Source organism: Elgaria multicarinata, chromosome 8 (assembly GCF_023053635.1).
Source record: "Elgaria multicarinata webbii isolate HBS135686 ecotype San Diego chromosome 8, rElgMul1.1.pri, whole genome shotgun sequence".
Lineage (NCBI taxonomy): Eukaryota > Metazoa > Chordata > Lepidosauria > Squamata > Anguidae > Elgaria > Elgaria multicarinata.
Window position 1 is genome coordinate 36,359,579 of NC_086178.1, and position 21,711 is coordinate 36,381,289.

The following is a 21,711-nucleotide window of genomic DNA, read 5'->3' on the forward strand; positions in this document are numbered from 1 at the left end:
TAGAAAACAGTAAACAGTTGGAAAGTTAAAGCATACCAAAAACACCACTATAAAATCTATAATCAAAAATATAAGACTGCAGCAATGACAACTGCCTTACACAATGTAGTACAGTAGAGAAATAACAACTGACCACTTGAGGAGGGTGGGTGTACTGGTAACACATGGACTTGGTTTTCCATAATAACTTAGCTTGAATTTTCTGAAAGCTAAAGTAACAGAAGTACCGATTTCTTTCCCACTTTTCAAAACCTGTTAGAAGTAGTGGAGTAGAATTAGCAAATGCAAGGAGAATCAAGGGGTGATGGGTAGGGGTGTGCACAGACCCCCTGATCCGCCCCGTGGGCCGATCCGAAAATTTCGGATTGGCCCGCTCCACTCAGCGCCGCTCCGCCCATAGTCTGCTCTCCTTCGCCGCGGAGCTCCGGCTCCGAATCGGAGCTCCGCAGTGGAGGGGAGTGGTGCCAGGTAAGCCCCCTCCCTCCTCTCCCTTACCTGCAGAGACCAAGGGGGAGGGGGCCTCACCTGCATCCGTCCACGGTCCCTCGGCTTCAATTGAGCCTGTGGCTCAACCAGGAAGTCTGAGCCATGCAGCCTAGACTTCCTGGCTGAGGCGCGGGCTCAATTGAAGAAGCCAAGGGACCGCGGACAGACGCATGTAAGGGAGAGTGGTTTACCAGGCCTTCCCGCCACTGCCGCTCGTGCGGCGACGGCAGAAGAGCCAGGTAAGGGACCAAGGGGGAGGGGGCCTTACCTGCATTCGTCCGCGGTCCCTCAGCTTCTTCAATTGAGCCCGTGGCTCAACCAGGAAGTCTGGGCCACAAGTGCGGCCTAGACTTCCTGGTTGAGCCACGGGCTCAATTGAAGAGGTCGAGGGACCGTGGACGGATGCAGGTAAGGGAGAGCGGTTTACCTGGCCTTCCCGCCGCCGCTCCTGCGGCGATGGCAGGAGAGCCAGGTAAGTGACCAAGGGGGAGGGGGCCTTACCTGCGTCTGTCTGCGGTCCCTCTGCTTCTTCAATTGAGCCCGTGGCTCAATCAGGAAGTCTGGGCCGCAAGTGTGGCCTAGACTTCCTGGTTGAGCCGCGGGCTCAATTGAAGAAGCTGAGGGACCGCGGACGGATGCAGGTAAGGGAGAGGAGGGAGGGGGGTTTACCGGGCCCTGCCGCTGTCGCCGCATGGGTGTCAGCGACAGCGGCAGGGCCCGGTAAACCCCACTTACCTTTCTGGCGGAGCTCCGGATCGAGGCGAAGGATCCGCCTTCACCTCGATCCTCTTCGCCACACTCCGCCGGCCCCCCAATCCTCTTCGCCTCTGCCTTAAGGGTAGGCAAAGCCCCCCACTCCGCTCCTGCTTCTCCGGTTCGAGGAGAAGTGGAGCACATCCCTAGTGATGGGATACCATACTAGCTTTGCAGTAGGACCTGGAAGAAGAAGCTTATAAGTATATTCTTCACTACTTTCAGGAAGAGACTTCCCTCTTAACTGCAGACGTCCCACTTTTAAATTGGGGAGAGGGGGAGAAATCTTAGGAAGGTTGAAATGTTCATTCTTGGGTATATTCAAGATAAAAAAACAAAAACAAAATGGGCAATGCAGTTTAAGAACATCTGCTCTGCTTTCATATCTATCTACCTATCCATCCAAAAGTCAAACCACATATTGTGCTTATCAAGTAATGTGTCGCTGAGGCTTAACTTTTTGTTTGCTGTCCCTGGCCCTGATTTGGATTGGGACCACCATGCAGCAGAAGGAGAGGATTAAACCTCCCCCCTAAATTCCCTGTCCAGTGCACAGTGGTCCTTAGTCAAATTGAAGCTGCACCCACTTACACTAGAGTATATCAAAAGCTAACCCTCAGCTAGCATGTGTAGATTAGCATGTGTAGTTTCTCTCTCTCTTTCTCTCCCTCTCTCCAGCAATATTATTAACAATGATCAGTACCCTTTGTTAAAAGCAAAATGATTTGAGCCTTTTGCATGCATATAACCACTGCACCTTGTGGTTATAATTTTTGTGAATTGCCCAGAGAGCTTCATCTATTGGGTGGGATAGAAATAAATAAATAAATAGACATATTCAGTGTTTATTCGACATTTATATGAATAACCTGTGAACAGGCCTGAGATATGAAGAACTGATGGAATGAAACAATTGGGGGAGGGCATGATGGCCTCTCTCTGGTAGCCTTAAATGCTGCCCCTGCATAGCTGGGTCCTTGGAAGTCCTTATATTCCCTACTCTAGCACAAAATCCACTTGTGTGGGTGGGACCATAGCTCAATGGGAGAGCACATATTTGCATGCAGAAGATCCCAGAAAGACATTCTCCAGATGTGTGGGACTTCAACCCCCAGCTTTCCTGACCATTGGCCATGCTGGCAGGGGCTTCTGGGAACTGAAGTCCAAAATAGCAAAAGATCTACCTCCTGCCCACCCCAATGAAGAAGCAGACATGCCAGAGCCCTGTCGTAGCCTCACTGACACTCATTTAATTCCATCCCACAGCTGGGAAGCATTCTTAGCGTTTACTGGTTATTTATTTAATTGCAACATTTATATCCCACCCTTCAATGAACCCAAGGTGGCTTACATGTTCCTCCTCCTCTCCCTTTTATCCTCATAACAACAACCCTATAAAGTAGGTTCAGCTGAAGTAGGTTCAGAGTAAGGCACCCAGTGAGCTTCATAGCCAAGAGGGGAATAGAACCTGGATCTCTAAAGTCCAGTCCAACAATAGCTGCCCACGACAAACCCACAAGCAAGTCATGAGTGCAACAGCACTCTCCCGTCCATGTTCCCCAGCAACTGGTGTACATAGGAATCCTGCCTCTGATACTGTAGCATATAGCCATCACGACTATTAGCCAATGATAGCCGCCTTCTCCAGGAATTTATCCAACCCCCTTTTAAAGCCATCCTAATTGGTGGCCATCACCACATCTTGAGGTGCTGAATTACATAGTTTAACAATGCACTGTGCAAAGATGTACTTCCTTTCAGCTATCCTGAATCTCCCACCAATCAGCTTCATGGGATGACCCCAAGTTCTAGTATTATGAGAGGAGGAGAAAAATATCTCCATGTCCAATTCTCCACACCATGTATAATTTTGTACACCTCATATCAAGAGCATTTCTAATGCTGATATTCTAGAGTAATTGTTATAACACAAAATGGTTTGAGACATATTGCCTTGTTTAAAAATAAATTATCTTGAGGAGAAATTTTTCAGAGTGGACAGCCACACTTTCTTCAGGTACAACTTAATCTGATTCATGAAGCCGTATTCTTACTCATAATTTTAGAACTTCTGATGAAAGCAAACAAGCATTGACAGGTTTATATGAGCTACGTTACCTTTAATGCTGCAAGCAAGCGCACACTCACAAAGGTCATTTATTTATCTAGTCACTCTTCTAAGCTATTTATGCATATAGGAATGGAACTTGCAGAAGCAAATATAATCTCAGCTGCGGATTCAGAAATACGCCTCTGAGATCTTAAAATAATTTTCTTCTTAAAAGCATTAGCGTAGCCAATTAATTTAAGCAGATCAGTAAATATTGGGGATTGGGAGTCATTTAGCATTAAATTATTCATCAGGCATAAAAGGTTTACAACTTCCTCTGAGGTAAAGATACTAAATGACACAATTGCACTGGACAAATGCATCTCCTCCAGAAATAAATATAGACGAACCTCTGTCCTTGCCGTGACCCAGTGCCTCCTCTTCACCATAATCTGCATCAAAAATCACCATCAATTCAAACTTTGTATTTCCTTAAGCTTTTTACTTTTTGTTTACATGCAATAGCAAGACTGTCCTAATGGCATTGGCCAATTTCGCTCTTACAGCCCAAATGTATAGAGCAAAATTTCTGACCTTGCAGAATGTATTATTTGTTTTATCATTGTTTTTACTATGCTTGTTGTAACCACTGGTTGAAACAATAAAGCTCTATCTAAGATTTCTAATAAACTTTGATACACACCATAATTGAAGAAGCAGCAGAGACTGGTGGGGTGGTGAATCCATTCTGGGTTTCAGTCAGATCTAGTCAGAACTGTAAAGGAGCTGTGCAAGGTACACCTTGGATGTCTCCTTTCATGTTCTGACTGAAAACCAGAGCGGATTCACTGCCCCACTGCCACTGGAGCCATGAGCATCCACTATTAAGACTACACATGCAACACTAACAGAGAAAGCTGCTATGTAAGAAAGCCTGTCTGGATAGGCTTTAGTTCAAAAACCATTTACGTTGGAGTACGCTCTTCCAACATGGGTAGTTTGAAGATAATGTATATAATATGTGGTGTGGTGTAGCGGCTAAGGTGTTGGACTGGGAGTCGGGAGATCCCACTCCAAGTGGGTTCTAGTACTCACTCGGCTATGGAAACCCACTGGGTGACTTTGGGCCAGTCACAGACTCTCAGCCCAACCTACCTCACAGGGTTGTTGTTGTGAGGATAACATGGAGATGAGGAGGATTATGTATGCCGCCTTGTGTTCCTTGGAGGAAAAAAGGCTGGATAGAAATATAATAAATAAATAAATAAACATAGAATGCAAGAGTAAAAATCCCATTGTTTCCAGTCTACCTTTCGTGTATCAAAAATGAGGCCACATATGAAGACTGTGTAGGGAACCCAGGAAGCAAACAAATGTTCCTTCATTGCAAAACAGAAATAGCTCTCTCTGTAGACAGCAAGGCCATCACAAAAATGATTTTTAAAAAGTGAAAAGGTTCATTAATCTCTTACAAACAGAGGGAGTTGCTCCTTTTGGGTAATAGGAAAGTCAATTTAGTGTCCCCAATCCCTGCCCTCAATATGTAGGGCAGCTCAGCTCATAGTAGTCCTTGCCTGTCCATACAACTGATGCAGATGGCCTCCCATTCTTATCTTGGTCCAAAAGGTACCTGCTTTTCCTTTGAACACTTCCTTCACTCCAAGGTCCACTTTCACACGCCATACATCCTGAAGATGCCAATTGTACATGAAAAGGAAATGTCTGGGGCACTTTATTTAACAGAATGTTTGAAAGAATTGCATGTCAGGTTTTTAGCATTTGTGAGACAAATTGCATACAAAGCACCTGCCCATTCTGTATTATTATATTTATGATGTATCAGGAGCATGTCAGAGCAGAAGTCAATGTATGAACGGGATTTTAGCACTACTCAACCTAACTGCCTTGTAATACATGATAGGCCCTCAAAAGAGTACAGAAAGCAACAATTGTGCTTCCCCAATTATTGATCAGGGATGGGCAACTTGTGGCCCTCCTGATATTTTAGCCTACAATTCCTGTCATCCCTTACTACTGGCTAAGTTGGCAACGCTTCAGGTGTTTCTGTAGGCCAAAACATCTGGAGGGCCACATGTTGCCCACCCCTGCTATAGATCTTTAAGAGAATCAAATAAAAGACACCCGACCTTTTATAAACCAGTGAATATTTTCTTCTTACTTGTTTGTGAAACAAATATTTAGCAACTTACAAAAGAAGCATCTTGGTACTTTTAAAATATTTAATGCTTTATTGTTGCTTCACGGCATGGCTTAAATTTGAGTTTTCTTAGTACAAAATATTCTTGATCAGAACCACCACTTGCAAGGAGATAGATAGACAGACAGAAAGACAGACAGAAAGACAGACAGACAGACAGACAGACAGACAGATTAATGTGCCCCAAACTGCTGCAAAGTTGGAGGAAAAGTCATAGGGGTGGTGGAAACAATGACTGTAAAAGTCACAAGCAGCAAGAAAACAAACGGCATTCATATTTTATCAGCTTGCCCATTCTTCTGCTCGACACACACACACACAAGTTGTTTTATTATTTAAGGCTATGAAAAACCAACATGAATACAGCAGTTAGGAAATCCAGGATGGCAACAGCATCAGCACTTTATCACTGAATCAGCTGAATTAACTGGTTAAGGGGGGAAATCATTCTGCTCTTCAAAGGAACTAAGGGCCTTCCTAGACCTGCCAGCTTACGCCGGCAGGGATACGAGGCCGAGGCGCGCTAATGTAAGCCCTGCAGCGTCCGCCATTTTTTTTTTTTGTTGTTGTTATTTAAAGGGGCCACGGGTGGCCCGAAGACTCCGGGAAGGTAAGTGGCTTTTTTATTTTATTTTTTAAAATGGGGGGGGGCGAAGGATGGGAGGGTGGATGGCACGGGGGGAGGGCGGGTGCGATCACGCCGCCGCCGCCCGAGCAAGCAGCCGAGCGGCGCTTGCCCGGGCAATGCCCGGGATGGGGCGGCATTGCCCGGGCAAGCGCCGCTCGGCTGCTTGCTCGGGCGGCGAGCGGCGCAATCGCACCCGCCCTCCCCCCGTGCCACCCACCCTCCCATCCTTCGCCCTCCCCCCTCTTCCCCCTCCCCCGCCGATGGGCACAGCGCTCCTATGAGCGCTGTGCCAGGTCCGCGGTTTTTCACGGCTCCTCGCGAGTAAGCGAGGAGCCGCGAAAAGCCACGGAAGTCTCCACACTTCCCCCAGCCCCGGCTGGGGAAAAAGCGCGCCATAAGCGACTTAGCTTATGGCGCGCTAGACCAGGCCTCACTGCGGCCTGCCGCCGGATTCCCCTGTGCAGGGAAACCGGGTTGGAAGGCGCGCTAAGGCCTGGTCTAGCATGGCCCTAAGTGAAATCCTGCTCTGTTCCAGCGACAGGGAATCCCCTGCACATGGGATAGATCCAGCCCATCAGGCTTCCCCATCCAACCAGAACAGGCTCCCTCTGGGCCACATTCCCTTATCACCTGTCACTTTTCGGCATTGATCTGATCACTGCATTTTTCTCTGTGCACTGAGAAAAGGGCTGACAAAGGAAACGGTGGTCTTCTCAGTGATGGCCCTGCATCTCTGGAATCAACTTCATGGGGCTCATCATCTTTGCAGGTCTTCAGGAAAGCTCTGGAGACCCAACTGTTCTCACTGGCCTTCCCTTAAGTCTGGGCCATTGTTTCTTATTGGTAAGTTTTGTTTTAATTGGCAATCTCTGTTTCATGGATTTTATTGAAACATGTTTTTATGGATGTTTTTTTTGTGTCCACTTTGAGTGACTTTTAATCCTGTATACCATGTTAAGAGGGTTCCAACTTTCAATGGGCCAAGAAATAATTTTAGATAGATGGATGGATGGATGGATGAAACAAAGTCAGAGGGAGAAAAGGAAGGAAGGAGAAAACCAAGGGGTGATCCCAGGGAAAACCCAACAGTGGTGATCAAAGGGAGGAAGAATGATAGGCTAAAAGAAGTAGGAAGTGAAGAGGGCCTAAGAAATCTCCAAACCTTTGAAGGCTGAGAAAAGATACCACCATGAGGGGCAAACCCTATGATCCTTAAAGAGGACAGCTACTACACCGAAGGGCAAAGACAAGGGTGTGGCTTAGGAAAGCCACCACAAGCCTTTCCACCCTCTCGTTCTACCACTCCCAATGTACCTATTCAAAACTACCTGTCTTCCGTGGGCCAGGGGCTTAAAGGTTTCCCCTCAAGCCTATTTCCTTTCATAATTTAACAGAAGAGCACTCCCATCTTAAGGTCATGCTTGCGCTTGTAGCTGGCAAAAGTGATGTATAACTATGTGTAGCTTTAAAATAAAGAAAGCTCTACATCATTTGATATGCACAGTGCTGCTGTTTGTTATTGATATTCCCTCCTTGACACCAAGACCTCTCTCCCTGCCCCCCAAGGCAGGACATGAATTTCAAAAGATCGGCATTATTTTCCCGGACAAATTTCTTCATCTATAAACCCAGTGCACCAAGCTACTCGCTGCTGCTGCTGTGGTTTTGGAAAACCTCTTGCAGAAGTGGGAGAGTGAAAATTCCACCTAGGAATGATATGCTTGACAATTGAACAGCAGAGAGTAAAAAGCTTGTCAGATTCAAGTTCTTACAGGGAACAGTTGCCCGCGGCAATGTTTGAGCTGAACAGGGAAGCTGGCAGCCTAGAAGTCTGCCGGGTAAACATTAAATAAAGAGCATCTTTGTTGCTGCTGGAAAATGAATTATGTATTATTTAGTTTATCAGCAAAACAACAAAAGCAATGTTACCAGAGTCCACTGCCATTTGCCAGAATTCTGGAGCTTGAACAAATTATACAGAGCCAAGGTTTATCCACAAAAAGCTGTCAACAGCCTCTACTGGAAAGGGGTATCCATGGGGAAGGCAGGTACTCCCCTGCCCCACCCCCACCCCTGTAAATGCCCCTGTAATGCACACTTGTATTGCACTGATCTCTGATAGTCACGTGGACCAGGCCAGGTTGAAACGCCTTATGACCTGCTTCACACATAATGCTAAACCATGGTTTATTAACCCAAGGTTTGTTCCCGATTTACACGTAATGACAACTCATGGTTGAGTTCACAACCCAACAAAAAACCATGGCTATCTTTTAGGGTTGTTTGCAATTAACAAACTATGATTTGTTAGCACTGCCATTTTCGCACATCATGACAACTAAGAATTCAACATCCCATGGGTTAAATAAACCATGGATTAGCATGTTTTATTTAACCCATGTGCAAACCCAAGTCTATATTTCTGTGATCTACTGCCATTTTGCTCCTCCCATGCAGTGGCCATGGTGCCTGAATTTGATTAGTTATTTTCCTCTTCTCTCCCAGGCCCTTTCACCATTTTTCTACTTCCTTGTAAGACACTGTTTTATACTGTGAACCACCTTGAGTGCATTGGCAGAAAGATAAATGTATTAAGTAATTAAAGAAAAACAATATTTGGGATAAGAAGCAATGAAACAGACCAGAAGTTACATGCCAGAAGTTACAGGCACATAGACATGTGTGCTCCTGCACTGGAAAACAGGGAATAAGAAAAAAGCAAAACTTTTGTTTCGGGGAAAGAATATGGAGGCCAAATCAGCACACTTTTCCTTTCTTGATGTTAGGTGAAAATAGATAACATGGTTTCTGCCTTGAAACTTTTTCTTTGGTGACTAACCCTGCAGATATCCAATCTTCTATATGATGTTGCCACACTGTGAACAACTGTTTCTATGCTTTCACAATCAGCAGGAGGGGTGGTAACAACTATGACCAACTAATGCAAGTACCATGGACGTGCCTTTCTATGTTAAAATTAGAGTTGTGACCATTTTGTACATGTAGCATGCATAGAACCAGTGTGGCCCACTAAAGCTGCAATCCTATGCACGCTTAGATGGGAGAAAGCCCCAGTGAACACAGCAGGGCATACTTCTGAGTAAACATGCATAGGACTGCACTGTAGAGCAGGGGCGATTAACTTGCAACCCTTCAGATTTTGGGACTACAACTCCCATCAGTTATTAGAATGTAAGCCTATGCGGCAGGGTTTTGCTATTTTATTGTTTTACTCTGTACATCACCATGTACACTGATGGTGCTATATAAATAAATAAATAAATAAATAAATAAATAAATAAATAATAATAATAATAATAGAAAGCATAGCCAATAGTGAGGAATGATGGCAGCTGGAGGCCAAAACATTTGGCAGGCCACAAATTGTCCACCCCTGCTGTAGAGTATGACAGTTCTTGCAAGTAAGTGTGTGCAGGAGCAGTTATTGGGGAAAGGGGCTTTTAAGTGGTGGCATCCTGACTCTGCAATGATCTCTCCAGAGCAACTTCTCTGGGGACTACCTCGATGTCATTTTGGCTTATAAAGTCCTTTTCTTTTCCCAGGCCTTATAAAAAAAGTAGCTTCAGGCTGCAATCTTAAATACAGTGGCCCTGTTCAGAAGACACCTTAAACCACAGTGGTTAAGGCTTTTTTGTAAATAAAAAAGCTTTAACCATCATGATTAAAGCCTTAACCATGGTGGTTTAAGGTATCTTCTGAACAGGGCCAGCAACAAGAGACTAAGCCCCTTGAAGCCTGTGGGCTTTAAACCTGAATAAAAATTCATATGATTGCACTGTTAATCAGACTTTTTTGTCTTTCATGTGATTTTTATATGGTATATATAGTTGTTAATTATGCATTGTATTGTTTTTGTATTGTCTGACTATATAAGTCACTCTGATAATTTGTTGAAATGTGATATATAAATATCTCAATAAATAAATGAAACAACCTTAGACAGATGCTTAGGAAAAGTCAGTTTACAGCACAACTCTAGGCATTTCTAAGCAGAAGAAAAGTCTCACTGAGTTCAAAGCTCTCATGAGAAGAAAAGTCTCATTGACTTACTCCCAGGATTGCAGCCTTATTCCCTAATCTACAGAAAAGTCATTGTCATTAGCTCCTCATCTATAAATCCGGAAGATTGCTGTCCTGGTTCATCAGGTCCTTGGGATAACAAATGATACAATGGTGGTGAACTATTTTACAAATGAAGAAGGACTAAATAATATGTTGTCTATGATTAACTCTGCTGGATCTCAGCCTGTGAGTCTGCATCCCCTCTCAATCCAATCGCTGAGCAAGCACAATGCACCAACCTTCCCCAACCTGGAAAAACTTCCTGACTGTTAGAGCAGTACAACAATGAAACCAGTTACCTAGGAAGGTAATGGGCTCTCCCACACTAGAGGCATTCAAGAGGCAGCTGGACAACCATCTGTCAGATATGCTTTAAGGTGGATTCCTGCATTGGACAGGGGGTTGGACTCGATGGCTTTATAGGGCCCTTCCAACTCTACTATTCTATGATTCTATGGTACCCTCCAGTTGTTTTGGACCAACTCCTCTCACCCCTGCTAGCACGGCCAATGATCAGGCATGCTGGGAGCTGTAGCCCAAAAGATCGGGAAGACACCAACTAGCAGAAGGCTGAAAAAATATCCTCTGCACATTCCCCCCAAATGCTTTATTGTGACAATTATCTCAAATGGCCAGTCCCAGAAGCCTGGTGACCCAGAATTGAAAATCATTGCTTTTGTAACAACAGCAGCAATGTTCTTTCACTGCAGTATAGTCCTCTTTATTTGTAAAAGTTGCTAATGATTGTTTGACAGGGGGGACATTGATTAGAGGAATGAGAAATAGGACGAGCAGAAGCACTCACACCAGTTTGAAATTCTAATGACTATGTGTCTGACATTAACAGGATGACCCAATTAAGTTCTTAGGAAAAATAAACATCTCATTTAAATGCACACAAATGCATTTCAACACTGATGGGATCATATGCATTTACATTGACTGGTGTGGAGTTGCTAGGCCTGGTTTTTAAAGATATAGGGCGTAATCCTACACTCAATACCTGGCAGCTGAGGGGCTATAGGGAGCTATGTGGATGCTGTATTGTATGTCCTTCGCTCCCCTCATTAGATGCTGTACTCCTAAAGCCAGGGCTGGTCCAAGGCATTTTGCTGTGTGACAAGATGGCATCCCCTCATTCCATGTACAGACCGTTACTGAACTGATAGTTGAATTGTACATCAATCCTGGCAATTGGGACAGCATCCTCCACAGTACCTGTGAGCAGCAGACCTACTGAGGTGATGCAGGGAATGTCCTCCAGCATCTCAATGCCACTCACAGTCTCCCAGTATATGTCGCCTGAGGCAGTCACCTCTCTCTGCTTCATGGTAGGGCCATCCCTGTCAAAAACTGTGTTTGTGTGTGGTATAAGAGCATTTTAACACCTGCATAATGGGATGCCTGGCGCCTGATAGTGCTGGGGTGGTTGCTAGCAGTGCCAGTGAGGCTGATGGTTCTGTGGTGTCATCTTGTGTTTTGCATCTTGGGTAATACAGGTGTGTGTGTGTGTGTGTGTGTGTGTGTGTGTGTGTGTGTGTGTATGTGCGTGTGTGTGTGTGTGTGTGAGAGAGAGAGAGAGAGAGAGCGCACATGTCTGCTCCTTCCTTGTGTGAGGGACATGTGGGGGTTGTTTCAAGTGGTATGCACTGCTGGAGTTTCCAGGGATGTGCCAGGTGTGTCTGACACTTTAATGCCACTTTTATATTTTCTGGCTCTGCTTCCCCCAGGGAAACATTTGACAGATTGAGGTGACTGCCTCAGTCAGCAGTTTCTGGGAGGGGTGGAAAGGTGTTGGAGGACAGAGCTGTATATATACCAAGCAGTCTGCCCTGCACACAGCCTGCCCTAAGCTACTCTGCTGCCCTCAGATACCGTAGAGGCAGCCAGAGTTGAAGTCAGATTCAACTGCCAGTCTGGTTGGATTCTGTATACGGAACGTGGGGAGCAACTTGTCCTTTTTCTCAGTCAGCAAAACATCTTGGTTTCCTCCTACTCTTCCAGGCTACATATGCATTGGATATGGTGGCATCTCTCCCCGTACCCACAAGTGTAATGCAAGGTTAGGATTGCGCTGTCAGAAACCCTTGGAGACTTAGCATAAGATAATGGTGAGTAAGCAAACCTGAGTTGGGTCCCAATGCTAGGACCCGATCTATGGCACAGAAATTGGATCTAGCTTGTTCAAATTTCATCAATTCTGTTTATACTTTCAGTAACAGTCACAAGTAAGGAATAAATTATTTTTCATTTCAGGTTCCCCCCACCTTCTCCCTGACATTACTCACCCCTCCATCATTAGCAACAATTTACCAGAAACCACAAGGCGCCAACTAACTACTTTTGATGATGGTAGCAAAAAATGGCCTGAGGGTTTAAAAGCAAGGATAAGCGCATTAGAGATCTGATGAAAAATCCTTTTCCTATAAGGCCAGACACTCCAGGTTTGGTTTGGTTTGGTTTGGTTTGGTTTCAATTATCATTGAGATTTTAGCACACCACTGCTACAGTAATCTACTAACAACCCTATTTGCCTTTTTAGGAGGAAGATACAAGCTGTTATATAGCCAAACCAAAAACAAAAATATAAAAAATATCGCTTCTGGAACTATGCATCAGCTGCTCAGTGCCACAAAGATTTGGTTGGTTATTCAAAACCCAACATGCATGTCACTTGTCCTAAACTTGCACCAAACATTCTTGCACCAATGGCCCTGGTTGTTTCTGAGTCCAATTCAAGGTGCTGGTTCTTCCCTATAAATCCCTACTTGTTTGGGACAGGATATTTGAAAGATTGTCTTTTCCCATATGAAACCTTTTTCAGAGGCCCTGGTCCATGTCCCACCACCAAGCATGGGGACATTGGTGGGAACATGGGGCAGGGCCTTTTCTGCATTGGCACCCTGAGTACGGACATCTCCTCCATAGGGAGGTTAGACTGGCTTCATCTTTGTTTCATTTTAGGCAAGCCTTTGACTTCCACAAGGCTTTTGGATGATTTTTAATGTAATTAATTCTACGCTCTGTTTTTTCCAAAGATGGCTTGTTCTTGTACTTAATCTATTTGTAACGATATTGTTTTAAAGTTATGTTTTTAAATTGTAAGTCACCTTGCAAGCTCTTTCAGGGCTGAAATGCAACTCATAAACAATTGTTTAATATAACAAGCAAAAGGATAAAATCTGCAGACCATCGCATGTGCTTTCCCCGCTTATTTGCCTCCCTATCTCTACCCCTTCTTCCTGGTCTTCTCTTGAGTAAGCCTTCTTTTAAGCCTCTTTTCATAGACTCCTGTGTTTTCCTAAGCTTACCACCTCCTTATGCCCCAATCTTCTCCTTTCTGGGGCTCTTCTGCCCCTGCTTTCCCTCAGCCCTACAGTCTGTCTGTTCTCGCAACATCTCCCCAGCTCACTCAATGTCAGTGCCTCCTTCCTGCTCACCCCTCATTGGCATTAGAGTAGTTTGGCCAGTCACTTCCAGAGACGTCCGCAATGCTAGCACCACTACATTCCTTTGTGCAGCACAATATATTGACATGTTTAATTGTACCTACAAATGGGAACTTTAAATGAAGAATATTGAAAATGTTATAGCAAATGGTTTGTCTTTGGTTCTAGATTTCCAAGATTAATTGATTAGGATAAAACATTGTCTGATGTCTCTCCATCTATTAGGGTTCCTTCTGTGACCAGGACCCCCTGAGCAACTCCTTCAGGATCTTTTACCTCCTTAAGAGTCCCATCTTCCTTCTTTTTGACTCCCCCTGCCCAGTAAGGTGGGTTTAGGCCATAGATGTCAGGTGAGTGACACTCCAGACACATTAGGTTTAACACAACAGTTTACTATAATATTAAAACATCCAAATTACAATTAAAGGTATTTAGTCAAAAGAGCTGAGTGATACAAAGGCATTAAAATAAAATAAAAGTTGCAAAAACACACATTCTTTTACCCTAGCTGCACTGGGTTTTCACAGTGGTGTCTTCCTCATGCTCTTGTCTTTTCCTGCTCTCTCTGGCTGACTCCTCTCTTTTCATATCCTCTTCCTCAAAACAGAAAGTACTGTTTGAACCTTGAAGAAATGAAACTTAGCTGGAGAAGTGAAACTTAGAGAAGTGAAACTTAAATGGTAAATGAAACTACTCCTCTCAGGGATACCCCCTCCCAACAAAATAACCCCAGGCTTCTAAGGCCTGACCTTTTTATTTTGCCTCTGTAGGTCTCAAACCACACCATCCAAGACTCTTTTAGCTGTTTCTGGCCACACAAGAACTAAAAACCCAAGATGAATAAAAATAAATGTGCCCAGTACTCCCATAACTAATCCAACAAATAAATGTCTTTAGGCAACTCCATGAGATGATATATTTTATTTATGTTGCTATAATGTGGAAGGGAGCTGCACTTAGTGGTAGGATTGTAAACATTCACAATAAAAAAGCATATTAAATGCTGCAAGAAGACCATGCAGCTCCCCCAAGATCCATCATTGTGAATTCTTATTTGTATCCCAAATGCACGCTTTTGCATTGTGAGTTTAAACATTAACCGGTCAATCTTTAATGGAGGAGCATGCCAAAGAAGCCAAGAGCTTTAAAAAAAAATGACTATATTCGAATTTTTATTTTTAGAATTGTTGAGCTGTCAAGACTGGGGCACAGTGATACATACCAGCACTTCTATTGATGTGTGTTGTGAAACACTGAGGGAGACAGTTTTGCACTGAGGTGCCTGCTTTATGAAGACAGTATTCTGCCTCTGCATGACATTCCGTGTTCATTGTGTCTTGTTTCTTTTTCGTCTTGGCTGGGCTTGCTTTTCCTCTGCAACTTTTTTAATGTATTTTTGTGCAATGAACAAAAAACAATTCTGTATTACATGTCTTCTTTTCACAGTGAATTTGGACATGGGGGTCAATTGACATCCTTCTGTTTTGTTCAATTTATTAACATCTCCATTCCAATAGGTCTATAACGTTTAGCTGAGACTTGGGTGAACTGCTGCTGTGGATGTAGTTAGGACTAGAGTCATGGAGCTGGAAGGGGTCTCAAAGGTCATCTAGTCCAACACACACACACATCAATGCAGGAAATCTGCTGCTCTAGCATTCCCGATAAGAGGCCATCCACACTCTGCTTAAAATCCTCTAATGTAGGAGAGTCCCCCACCATCTGGGGCAGTCTGTTCCACTGTCAAGCATTTTGTACCATCAGGATATTGTTTCAACCTTTTGATGAAATCTGCTTTCATGTAATTTAAAAATGTTGATTTAAGTCCTGGTTCCTGGAGCAACAGAAACAAATTTGCTCCATCATTTAATGAGACAGCCTTTTGAAGATTTGAAGATGTCTATCATATTACCTCTTAATCATCTCTCCCTCTCTGGAGGTGTTTAAAAAGTGGCTGGACAGCCACCCCTAATGGATGGTTTAATTGGTTTTCCTGCACATTGCGAAGGGTTGGACTAGATTATCCTTGTGGTCCTTTCCAACCTCAACAATTCTATGGTTCTATGATTCTTCTCCAGGCTGAACATAACTAGCTCCTCACAAGACTCAGTCTCCAGGCTCCTCACCAGCTTTGTCACCCTTCTCTGGACACATTTCAGTTTGTTGATATCCTTCCTAAACTGCCATGCTCAAAATGGGGCACAGTTCTCTAGGTGAGATCTGATCAAAGCAGAATAGATTACGGCAGTGATCTATACACACCTACCTGGATGTAAACCCCACTGAATTCAGCGTTTCTTACTTCTGCGTTTCTTACCACTGACATTTTTCTGGAAACATTTCTGAGATTTGTTCTAGGACATTGTTTGTGGAGTGGGGGGCATTGGTGTGTGTGTGCGTGTGTGAATAAAGGCCACCACAAAAAAATGGTGAGAAATATTCAGAGAAAACTCTGCAAAGCGTATTTCTTTTTCTGAAGAGAGAAAAAGAAATTCTTGAAATGTTCTCGGGGGCAGCGGGGCGGGAGACTTCTGAGAAATTTTGGTTCAGTTCTATATGACTTCACCCATACATGGATAAGACTGGGCCTGTTCTTGTTATGTCATGCGCATTTGACATTGTCTCTGACATTGTACAGTTTTCAAGGGGGGAAAGCCGTTTGAGTTTTTCATACCAAACTAGGTAGGTAATGATTGCCATCTAGCAGGTAATGGAGCATGTATATAAACGACGGACCATATATCACAGTGCACAATCAAAAAAATACCACATTGCTGTAAGGAGGGGGGGAGTATAACCACCTCAAAATCGTAGATTGTTATTAAATCATTTTAGAACATTAATAATGAAGCATTATTAAGGAAAAAATAACAACAAAGTCCCTCACTTGTCATCTTTAGTAAAAACATCTATTTTTACCATCCAGTACGTACATTGTTCATAAGGTCTATAGTACCAAGCAGATGAAAAGACTGCAAGCAATGGAGCTTCAAAGATTTCTGTCTATAGGGGGGTCTTGTCTGGTAGACCTTGAGTGATTATGACACTACCCTACTGAAATTTTATTTCAGGTTTAATTAAATGGGCAAAAGCAGAGACCTGGTACAAACATATATTCTAGGAAAAGGCTGGCAGGATATACATGTATGATTTATTTATTTATTCAGTTCAAATTACTGTTCACAGAGATAGCCACAAGGGATACACCTCATGCGTTATGGATGATTTGGAGGTACAGCCGCCAGATAGTCACACCACAGTATGAAAGTGAACTCACTTTAGCAGGTCTAATGTTTATGTTGTCCAAGTTAAAATGCCCATTAAATATCCCCACGCCTTTTAGTCTGAAACAGAACAACTGTCTATTGCAAAACTGCTCAATGTGTTTCCTAAAGATGTTTAGATGTAGCAGGTTCAATGTTCATACGATTGTGGATTCACAAGTTTTTTGTGGTGTAATCAGACTAGGTCTCCTCTCAGGAGGATGACATGGGAGAGGGAATCTTCTTCCCTGGCTCCTTAATCTTTAACCCTTGTGTCACTCTAAAATGAATGATAAAGAACGAGCTTTTTTTTTCTGGTGGATGCAGTCTGCAATGGCAGCCCAAAGTCATAGAAAGCACAAATCTTAACAATCTTCATTGGTAGACAGCATTATCCCTTATGCTCCATTACCCAATACTGATCCAGACATTCCCTCTTTTACCTCTCTAGTAAATCACCTTGTTTATTTATTGATTGGTTGATTTAGGGTGCTATTGGGGAATGCTGGGAGTTGTAGGGGGGGTTTCAGTCTAAACATGCATAGGATTTCACCTTTAATTTCTATCCTGCCTTTCTGTCCCTCCCCCCCCCCAAAAAATGGTGCTCAAGGCAGCTAACAATAGTTTGAAAATAGCTTGTCAACATTTTGTTGCTTGAGTTCACAGAATCGTAGCATTGGAAGGGGGTGGGCTCAAGTGTTATCCAACCCCCTTCCAATGGAGGAAATGGTTTGTTACAGAATACCTGATAAATGGTCATCCAACTTCCACTTTAACATTTCTTATGCCCATCACCTTCCAAGGTAGACTGTCCCACTGCCAAACAGTTCATATCATCAGAACATTCTTCCTATTGACCTGGAATCCTTTTTGTTGTAATGTGAACCCATTGGTTTGGGTCCTGCCCTCTGGAAGTTGAAGGCTTTGAGTGAAAAACCCCTGGGGGTGCCCAAGTCCCAGCAAACTGTTTTGATCATGTGCTTTGTTACATTTACATGTTGTTTTATTTTTCATACAGAAAAATAATCAAGTTGTTTCACATGTTTACAAGAAGGTAGTGGCACTGGTATAGGCTGCATGGCTAGCCCATTTCATTGATGCATTTTGTGAAAGAAAGCCATACTTTTAAAAAAAAAAAAAAAGTTTCACATTTATTTTATATTTAGAAGTTCTTCATAGTCAGGAGAGGAAGTACTTAAGATTTTTTAAAAAAAATGAATATGAGAGAAAACAAAACTGACAGATTAACCCATCCCAAGGTATTGAAGACGATCTTCTCTAAGGAGTCAAGGAGGCTGTCTAGATGTCTTCAATGCCCCTCAGTGGCTGCAAATCGGTGCTGCATTGGTTATACGATGCATCTGCCGATTTGCAGCAACCATGAGACCTTTCCCTGAAGCTGTACTTCAAAAAGTTGAGGGTTTACCTGACCTTTTTCTTCAAAGCAAGGTCACCATGGTGCTTTCACAATGTGACTTCATGCTGTTGATTGGGGGGGGGGACATTCTAAGGTGGATGGCAACTGATGACTGGTTTCCGGAAGCCAGGAAGAGGGCTGGGGGCTGGGGGCGGGGGGTTTCCAGTACCTGGATGACCACTGGAAAACCCCACGCTCCCCCCTGGCATCAGGATTTCTCACCCCCACCTGCAGCAGTGATACCATGGGGCTTCAGGGGGAAGGAGCACCAAACAGAGCCATGAAGATGGGCCCGGGGCTGCACATACACCTCCCTGCAGTATTATTTCAGCCTTCTGTAGAATTCACACCTATCCAGGAGCAATATCCAGATTACTGCTATTTGGCCTAAGTCTAGTTTAACCTTAGTTTGGCCTCCAGCGACTGTCAGCTCCAGATTTTGAAGGGCCATTGGGCAAAACACCCTCACACCAGTGAGTCTAGCTTCTTATCAGCATCGTTGCCAACTTTGCCTCATCTTTATTATTTCTACCACCACCTGCTTCCTTGACAGGCAGAGAGCCAATGAGTAGCTCTTCCTTCCTCCATACCATCACCATCATTGTCTGGGCCAGAGTGAACAAGCAGGTCACAATGGTGAAGAGAAGGGAAAACAACAGGAGACACCCTGCTGGGGTGTGGGGCCTTGGCAGATGCCCAACCATGCCAAACGTGGTGCTGGCCCTGCCTCTAGCTCCCACCATGCACTGTCCTCAGTTCTGACATTGCTTGTCACTATTGCCTGTCTGCCTGCCAAGCTCTACAGGCAGGCGCCCCAAAGCTTTAGCTCCACCCCATGCTGCTACCGGGTGGTGGATTTGCTGCAGGCTTCAGTCACAAACAGGAGAATGTGTTCTTTCAGTTCCGCTCTAATCTGACCCTTATAGCAGCACAACATTTGGACAATTAACATTTACAATGTAAGAGTGGATTTACCACTAATTATGCACACATCCTGCAGCTGTTTCTAATTCATATTTACTTTGCTTATGTGCGATAATGTCACAAGGATTGGTGTTTGTCCTTTCAAAATATAATTAATTCCAAATTAGTTTGTCAAGTTTTTAACTAAACAAAAAAAGTAGTAAATACCCATCCCTCTCAATAATATATAGGATATGTAATTAAGTGCCAATGCAAAACTCATATATGCTGGCATCAGCAATATTGGACATTTTTCTCACCACTGCTACCCCACCACCCCTACAGAAGCATTCAGGTAAGCTGAATTCAAACAATTCCTTTGGCTTTTCACACAGCTTTTCAAAATATCATATTTTACTTCAATGATAGTCCAGTAATTACTGCATAGGGAAACCTTTCCATAAAATTCTCCTTTGGAATGCAGAGCTCCAAAAGTTATGGCATAATATGTCTTACAGTTATGGGATCTGTAAAGGGATTTCACGCATAGAACAGACAAGGTGTCAAGATGATAAATTTATAATGAGGAGCCATCAGGGAGGAGTTTGCATATTCCGACTTGGCTTTGTGAACCTGAAATATGTTGAACGTAGCCAAAAGAACACCATTGGAGCTATCAGATTTGTACATTTATGAGCAGTCCATTCAATATTAATAGCAACCTTAGTGCCCCTGACAGCCCTGGCTATTCACGCTGATCAGCAATTATTTCAGAAAGACAGCCCCTCAAGGTACTCTTCTTTTGACAAACGTTGAGTCTGAACTTGCCAAGTGTTCTATATTTGGTTCTCTATCTAGCTGAAGATTACGAGCAGGTCACTTGTAACCTCCTCTGACTTTCAGGTTACTTACACCAGGAGCCTGAAGGCAACACAGCAGCAGGCCTCACTCACTTTGAGGAACATAGGAAGCTGCCTTACACCAAAGCAGACCTACATTTCACATCAACCTTAGTAGGACAAAACATCTGGAAAGCCACAAGCTGCCACCTTTGCTCTATCTACTATACCACACTAATGCCCTCTGAAACTAGTGTAGTGCAAGGAACATGCAAGACCCACACTATTGTTGAGAGGGATCCTTGGGCAGGGTACAGAATTTTATTTCTAACTTCTTATTTATTTATTTATTTATTTATTTATTTATTACATTTTTATACCGCCCAATAGCCGAAGCTCTCTGGGCGGTTCACAAAAATTAAAACCACAGTAAAACACCCAACAGTTTAAAACACAATTACGAAATACAGTATAAAATGCGCAACCAGGATAAAACCACACAGCAAAGTTGATATAGGATTAAAATACAGAGTTAAAACAGTAAAATTTAAATTTAAGTTAAAATTAAGTGTTAAAATACTGAGTGAATAAAAAGGTCTTCAGCTGGCGACGAAAGCAGTACAGTGTAGGCGCCAAGCGGACCTCTCTGGGGAGCTCGTTCCACAACCGGGGTGCCACAGCGGAGAAAGCTTCACATTCTGGTGGGGAAAGAAGGCCACCGCTGAGAAAACAAGGCCAGAAGCCTTGATATACTTGCTCTGTATGTAGGCTTCTGTATGTAGTTCTTGCAAGTGAACTGCATGATGGGATTGGAATAATGTATGTGACTGAATGTGCTGTAATGCTAAAACTGTTATAGCAGCAAGGAAATGCTTAATTGGGATTTCTAACTGTGAAGACCTCTTGATATAATAGAAGACAAATAAGATAGCTTGATAAGGAGGACTGACCATCCAGGTATATCTGATATTGACAGAAGAGTTATGGGTTATCTGTTGATAAGGTATAATGAAGTTTTTTTTATCTGTCTTCATTTTGCTTTAGAACTTTGCTAACTGCTAATTGGTTAAGATGCTACTATGTATAAATATACCTGCTTTTCACACTGCCAGTTGAGAAGTTCTTTGTCTGTAGAACTTTCTCTATACAGCTTTATTATGCTCAATAACATAGAGTTGCCTTACAACCAAAGTGGATTTTTATCTTTGACACCATTCATGGTCAGTGTGGACTCTTCCACCAGATCACCATGATATATGTCCTTAGTTTAACCTGAGTAACCTTGCTGCATTTTGCTTATGGGCTCCCAGCTCAAGAAGTCATCTAATCCCTGGTAAGTATATCTGATAAAAATAGGAGCCCATAAATTCAGTTGCAAGGAGCAACCATAAATTTAGGCCTGGCAATCAGTAGGGAAAATGTCTAGTATACTCTACCATAGGAGCAATATATTTTCAAAAAGCCTTTAGCAGCAAGGAGTATCTCTTTCAGATTGGAACCATGCTGAGCTGGAGTCAGAGTCATGGGCTGGGACAAGAAAAGTATTTTTTATTATGCTCTTAATGGTTTTAATTTTTGTGAACTGCCCAGAGAGCTTTGGCTATTGGGCGGTATAGAAATGA